Raw genomic sequence first — 8,171 nt, 5'->3', positions numbered from 1 at the left:
CATTGATTGTTCATCTAGTCCCATGAATTAAAATATGGTCCATCCATGCTATTATACTCCCAAGTATTCTTTATTTAGCATTCTTAGCAAGTTTCTAACGAGTAACCCATCTAATTTGCTTATATGGCAAAAAAAAAAAAAAATGCTGACATGTTATTTTTTCATCTAACTTGCTGATTTTGTAATTTTTTTTTTTATTATTTTTTTTTTTTTGCAGAAAAATTAATTTTTTTTATACATATTTCTAGATTATGTTGATTTCTGATATGTCTTAAAAGATTCCAACTCCTTCCCTGTTGCGAGTGTTGAGTGTGAAAACACGTAGAGGTATTCTAAGCAAAATGCATCCATGTTGTTGTTACCATAAATGTGCCCTGCAAAATGTTATTTATGTCGTGGAGGGGTACCCCATCGCCTTTAGAAACATAGTCGCTTCCTTCGGGGACATATGACAGTCTCCTTTCTTCGCTGTCTATCTCTTTCTCTTTCCAGTACTACACATTATACCGCATAACGTGAAGTTCCTTAGCTTCTACTTCAGTCAGCTTGTGGATGCAACAAGTAAACGCAAGCATGTCCTTTTCGTATCTACACTAAAAGGAAGTCAATTAATTAAGTTACACCTCAAACATTAAATCAAAAGTCGTGTTAGTTATTATACCTCAAATGAAGAGCAATATACAGATCATCGTTGTCCTTAGTCTATTAACCAGCTCTTTTCCAAGCTCCTCAATCTTAGGTATGTACCGAAGAGTATCATAAACGCAACATCCAAAACCAAAATAAAAACCAATACCAATGCTAATGCCAATGAATGGGTTCAAAAGCATGCATGAGCAGCTCAACTGGTCATAGGGGTGAAGTTTGGAAAGAATGACCAGGGGTTCCTTGTGTGCAATAAGCAAAGGTCTAGCCTCTATGGTTCGGTTGAGCTACCACGATTTACATCCTCCCAGATGTTTTGTTGGGCCGGGTTGAGGATTCAACCCTTTTGGAAAGAATAAATGGGTTCAAAAATCACAAAAGCAGTATCATACTTATTTCAGCCACTTTCTAGAAAATTCGTAGAAGAAATCAACATAATCTGGAAATACGTAAAAAAAAAATTAAATTTTTCTGCCGAAAAAAGTGACTAAAACAGCAAGTTAGATGAAAAAAATAACATGTCAGCATTTTGTTTTTATTTTATTTCTTCATGTAAGCAAATTAGATGAGTTACTTGTTAGAAACTTGCTAAAAATGTTAGATGAAAAATCATTGAGAGTATAATAGCTGAGATGAACCATATTTTAATTCATGGTGTTATATAAACAATCAATGTTAATACATGCACCTATTTGACCATTCTGCCCATATAATAACATTAAACCAAATATTACAAAAAAAATAAAATAAATTGTAAATTATTTGAATTGAACATCATTAAATGAATGCGACACATAAATCAAACGAAGGGAGTAATGTTTTATGAGCATACTAGTATTGTACCCATGCGATGCACGGATATGACTTATGTTAAGTAATGTTACTTAAATATTAACATATATAATAAATTGTAAATAACAACATTCTTAATAATAAAATAAAAAAAATATACTGATGTTTTCAATTATGTACTTCACATTGGGATAAACGTACACACTTTTATTTGTAAACTGAATTTGTTTAATTATTGTAAACTAATTGAAGAGTTACATTAGAAGGTTTGTACATTTATATCTCTAACATATTAAAATTAAACCATCACAATGTAAAAAATCAAATCAATCAATTTAACTATATATAAAAAAAAACACTCACCAATGTTACTTAAATATTAACGTATATAATAAATTGTAAATATTCACATTGATAAGAAATATACCCCGGGTTCAGATTCCCCGTACGCTCCGTGCTCCTGTTTGGGTCGGGATCAAATGGTTCAGGTCAACCCTTGGACCTATATAAGGGTCGTTGACCCTCCATTTTGGGGGATCCTCCCTTTTATTTCCACAAAACACTCCATCTCTATAGCTTGTAGCTCTCCCCTCTCTCTAAACAAACTCAAGAACAACATTAATGAAAGAGGTTCATCTTGCTATACACTCTCTTGTCTACTACCTTGTTCATACATATTGCATATGTTGGGTAATATGGTTGAAAAATCCCAAAAATAATAATCCTACGAAAAGATTAATATTATATGCACTACAAGAATGAAGACATTTAGTGACCAATCTTTTGTGACACTGCATAATTTAGTCACAAATAATACGCTTTTTGTGACCAAAAAAATAAGTCGACACTATTCTGTGGGATAATTGTGATAACTTTTTTTTTTTTGTCACGGATAGTATGGTAATTGTGACAAGAAAGTATTTGTTACGAATAAGTTGTCACTATTACTAGAATAATAGTGTCGTAACATACGTTGTCACTATTTGTTATCACTAAATGTATGTGCATTTTGGCGGCATTATAATTATGGCGGGAACGAATGTAATTGTGACTCACTATAATGTGGACACAAATGTTTGTATTTTTTGTGACAAATAGTTGTTGGTCACTCTTGTTTATAATATTTGTGACAACTTTTTTTTGTCAATAAAAATACAATATGTTAGTACCATTAGAAATGAGAAACAATTGTGAGAAAAAATATTATTGTCACTAATATTATCACTTTTTGTGACGAAATTGTTAAAAATATTTGTGACGCTCTATAATGCCGTAACAAAAATTGCTAAATTGTGATGATATTTATGTTGATTTCAAGTTTTGTCACTAATTTATGATAATTGTGATGAGTAATTAGTTGTTACAATGACATTGTCGCTATAATTAAATAGATAAATATTATCTGAAATTATGTTGTAATTAATGTTTGTCACTAAAATTGCATTCAAGTAGGTGTCAAAGTAATTTGGTGTGAACTATGTATTAAATATTGTGATCACTTAAAATGCAACTATTTAGTGCCTCTTTTAAAATAAATGTAATTGTGAAAATACATTTTATAATCACAAATTTTTAAACTTTTTTTGTGACAAATAAGTTCACTATCACTTATTTTACTAATTTGTCACATCAATTCCTATGAATTGCTTGTTCTACTATCAATATGGCGTCTTCATCCCAAAGTTTGATTCAAAATTAATCAAATTAATCGAATGACTATCCTAACGACATTAGTCTACTATTTGTACATTAAGAGATATCCAATGTAACGTAGTACAATTTTTACAATATGGTTGCATCAAATATATAATATAAAATAAACTATATATAATAAAAAATTAGTTATTTGGACAAATTAATCAAATTAGTTAAAGTATAATTTAGTTTGGTTGATTAGATAACCTTTTCTCATAATGAAAATTCAATTAGTTTGAATAAAATTAATCAAATTAACTAAATTATTACTCCTAAATCATTTGAATCACTGAGGAATTTTGTATCGCTTTTTGTGGTTCATTTTGCCGTGATGGGATCCTAGTCATTCTGCCATCATGGAAAACAACAATGAAATATTACTATGAAAGAGTGTGATACCCGATTTTTCTAGCCTTTCTAAATTCTTCTTTTTTTCCGATTGATCACCCATTTCCTTTCTGATCAAGCCTTTTAAAAATAAAATCACCTCATTTTTATCCTATTATTATTGTTGTTATAAATAAATATATAATAAAGTATGTATAATTATAATTTTGATTATAAGTATATGTGTATTATTTTGAAATACAAAATAATTATTTTAATATAAAATATGTATATATTATTCTGGGTCATATAATTGTATATGTATATTTTTCATACTTACGTATTATATGTGTGACGTATGTACATGTATTATTTGTATATTAACATATATTATTGTTATGTGAGTAAAATATATATAGTATAATTAAGTATATATGTGTGTGTCGTGTAGTATATATTTATAATAGGTAGTATAATTAAGTATATATGTGTGTGTCATGTAGTATATATTTATAATAGGTAGGATAATATTAGATATAAATATATATATGGAAAACGTGTGAACTATTATGTAATATATATATATATATATATATATATATATATATATATATATATATATATATTGTATACTGATATATATGATAAGAATCTTTATAATTAATATGATTGGGAGTATAACTTAAAATATTCTCCCATTAAATTACTACTATAAGTTGACTAAGGAAGGATGATGACCAATATAATTATTTTCCTTCTTCTTTTTCTCTATCTTGGCCGATCCTTCTAGCAAAAGAAAAAAAAAAAGCATCTCTTCTTCCTATCTCTCCATTTCGGCATTTTTAAAGAAAACAAAAATTCTCTTATTCTTTTCAAGAGTTGAAACAATCTACTCAAGCCCAAAGGTGATTTGAATACCGGGGCTTAGGAAAAATATTGGAAGGGAAATTGCTTAGCCGGTAAGTGGTTTTGTCCTCCATTATTTTGCCTATTTTTTTTTCAAAATATATGAATTTTGTTGGTTGATTATTATGAAAATGTCTTAGTATATGGAATGATATAGTTTTCTTATGTGATTATTTGGAAGTATTTGTTGTAATACCTATGATAAATTTCATTGTATGAAATCTATGAAGAAAAAAAATTTTAAAATTTATTTGTATGATTTATTATGTATTACCGTATGTTTAGGAATATATATATATATATATATATATATATATATATATATATATATATATATATATATAACGGAAAGTTTAAGAAGTTAAATTTTGGGGTGTTACAATGAGTGTTGTAAGTATATATCATTTTCATCTTTGTATGATTTATTATGTACATGTGATATGATTTTTTTTTAAATTTTGAGTTTAAAGTTTAATCTTGTTCTTATATATAATATCGTATGCTTACATATTGTTGTTGTTTATTTATTTATTTATTTTATTTTATTGTAGGAAAGAATTTGGAAGAAGAAGTTGCAAAATTTAAAGAAATTGCACAAATAGCTTTAAAGAAACAAGCTGCTGCAATCAAGCAAATTTGTGCTCACTTATCAAGCAATCAAGGGATTCTAAATATGCGAAGCAATGTATCTCCATCAATACCTCAAGTGAAGAATAATCAAGACATTTTATTTTAAAATATTTTTATTTGCATTCTAATGTATTTCTAACAACATATAATTGTTAGACAATGAGGTCTCTTTTTATATATATTTTAATTTGACGAGTAACTTGTTGAATGAATTATTTTATTCCATATAATAATTAAATTAAAATATTTAATTATGACAAGATTTTGAAATAAATAATTATATATTGTGTGCATTTGGCTAGTATTATTTGAAAAAGAAAAAAATGTGACCAAATAATGGTCACCTATAAAAAACATCAAGATTGACAATAGTGACACTATTTCAACTTATTTTAGTGACACAAGTTTTGCCACTAATTTTTAGTATTGTTGTTACGACTTTAATTAGCACCAATGATTGTTTCAGAGTTAACTTCTTTTTGTCACAAATAAATACAATATTTGTTACCATGATTGTTGTCACAACAAAATAATTATTTGTTACAACTTTTTAGGTCACTGATTATCATTTTTGAGTCAATAACAATTCACACAAATAAGTATAAGTATTGTGACTAAAGTGTTGTCACAATAAAATAATTAATTGCAACGATTTTAGTTGTCACTAGATCAATTTTTTGTAATAACATATTTCGTCACCAAATGTACATTTATTGTGACGACTATTGACATCACTCAAATACTACTTTTAGTGTACGTAAACATTGTCACAAAAGTCTTAGTAATTGTGACAACTTTTCAAAAGTCGTCACTACTACAATAGTGACGGAGGATATAGTGACGACAGGTGACGACTTCAAAAATTGGTCACTAATTTCAATAGTGACCAAAATCGATAGTTTTGGTGACAACTTCTATTATCACTAAATGTGAAATTTCTTGTAGTGATGGGAAAGCAGAAAATCTGGGAAGGAAAAAAGGTGGAGTGTTTGGATATAGGTTTAGCACGAGTTCGAACACGAAGTTCTTTTCCTTAAAACCTTATTTGCTACCTCCCACAAGTGCTAGGAGCGTTGTAGCCTAGGTTTCCCAGGATAAAACGTGCTACGATTCCTTGTTTAAGCACCTAAACAAGGATCCCGGCAAACAAAGCAAGAGCAAGAACACTGCTGGGTAAAGAAGAGAGTAGAAGCAGAAGATTTGAAGCTGAAAACTGTACTGGAATGCCTTCGTTTCTCACTGTGTTAAAAAGCTTCTGCCCTACCTCTCTTTATATAGGGCTGTTGGAAGGGATAACATTCAACATGGCCTTTAATTGGTATTAAACCAATTGTGTAACACCTGTAACGGTTACCCACTAAGTAGGATTAAACTCAGAATTTAAAATTGGAATTAAAACAGTATTAATTCCGTAACAGATGAGTTTAATCTGTACAACAGGCTGAACTTTCGGGTTTCAGACCGTTGGGGTGCAGGTCGGTGCTCGGTTCCGGCCGAACCAAGTGACTATACCGGTTGGGTTGGAAAATTGGTATTAAACCAATTGTGTAACACCTGTAACGGTCACCCACTAAGTAGGATTAAACTCAGAATTTAAAATTGGAATTAAAACAGTATTAATTCCGTAACAGATGAGTTTAATCTGTACAACAGGCTGAACTTTCGGGTTTCAGACTGTTGGGGTGCAGGTCGGTGCTCGGTTCGGTTCCGGCCGAACCAAGTGACTATACCAGTTGGGTTGGAAAATTGGTATTAAACCAATTGTGTAACACCTGTAACGGTCACCCACTAAGTAGGATTAAACTCAAAATTTAAAATTGGAATTAAAACAGTATTAATTCCGTAACAGATGAGTTTAATCTGTACAACAGGATGAACTTTCGAGTTTCAGACCGTTGGGGTGCAGCGTGCAGGTCGGTGCTCGGTTCGGTTCTGGCCGAACCAAGTGACTATACCAGTTGGGTTGGAAAATGATACCGAAGTAGGTGCCGGCGCACACGAGCTCGGGCTTGAATCAAGCATTTTCGATCTTCTCTAGTTGGATTTTGATTTGCACCCCCCCTCCCTCCCCGCGCGAGAGAGCCTCTATGCTATACAATTCTACAAGCTTCAAAAGAGCTCATGTATATAAGGGGGGCAAATCTTGTTTCCAAACCAATGTGGGACAAAGTCCACTATTTTCCCTTCATTTCCCAACTCAAATGGGTCTACTTTGAGAATCAATATCTCATTCACTCATTATCCGTTTTGAGCGTACAATATATCAATCTCTTCGTCTTACTACGAAGAATCCGAATCCACTTTGACCCGACCCAAATCGGAAGTGGACCCCACTGATAATTGTACCACAAAATAGCCACTTAATATGCCATTTTAAGCTAATTTTCCAACAATATACAGTACATACCTTCTATATACGCGTGAATTAGTACTATCAAACATACTTAATAATAAAATAAAAATAATATACTGATGTTTATATTCATTATTTATTTATTTATTTATTTATATTCAGTATTTAATTACATATATTAAAAATAAGATGGCTCTTTCTAATGTAAAAAGATGTTGTTGCGGCTCGTAGTTGGTGTAAATTATGATTTATTTGCATTCTTCATCTTTACTAATGAATTTTCCCATTATACTTAATTACTTTATTTGCATCCATAAATAAATTACCGATTTTATAGGTGGAACATGATTCTCATACCAGAAGATCACAAGTTTGATTCTTTTCAACACCTTCTCAATTGAACCTATCACACAAGGTCTTCCTAATGTAGTTTACCTCTTATGTGTGGTTTGCGGGCTATTAAAACAAGGATTAATATTTGATACACCGTCAGTGTATAGATGCTATACACCGGCGGTGAATGAGGAGATGACACATCATTAAAAATAAATTCAATATTAATCGGGTCCTTTTTTACAAAATATCTAAGACTTGTATTTTTTTTTAGGAAACTCTTTTATTTCTAAGAACAAAATATATCTACTTTTCTAAATATATTTATTACTTAATTATTATATATATCTAATTATCTGTACTCAAAAATATATATCATATTAATAATTAGATATATATTTTTGAGTACAGATAATTAGATATATATAATAATTAAGTAATAAATATATTTAGGAAAGTAGATATATTTTGTTATTAGAAATAAAAGAGT

The sequence above is a fragment of the Ipomoea nil genome, unplaced genomic scaffold (genome assembly GCF_001879475.1).
Source record: "Ipomoea nil cultivar Tokyo-kokei standard unplaced genomic scaffold, Asagao_1.1 scaffold2653, whole genome shotgun sequence".
Classification (NCBI taxonomy): domain Eukaryota; kingdom Viridiplantae; phylum Streptophyta; class Magnoliopsida; order Solanales; family Convolvulaceae; genus Ipomoea; species Ipomoea nil.
Note: the sequence above shows the minus strand (reverse complement) of the source record.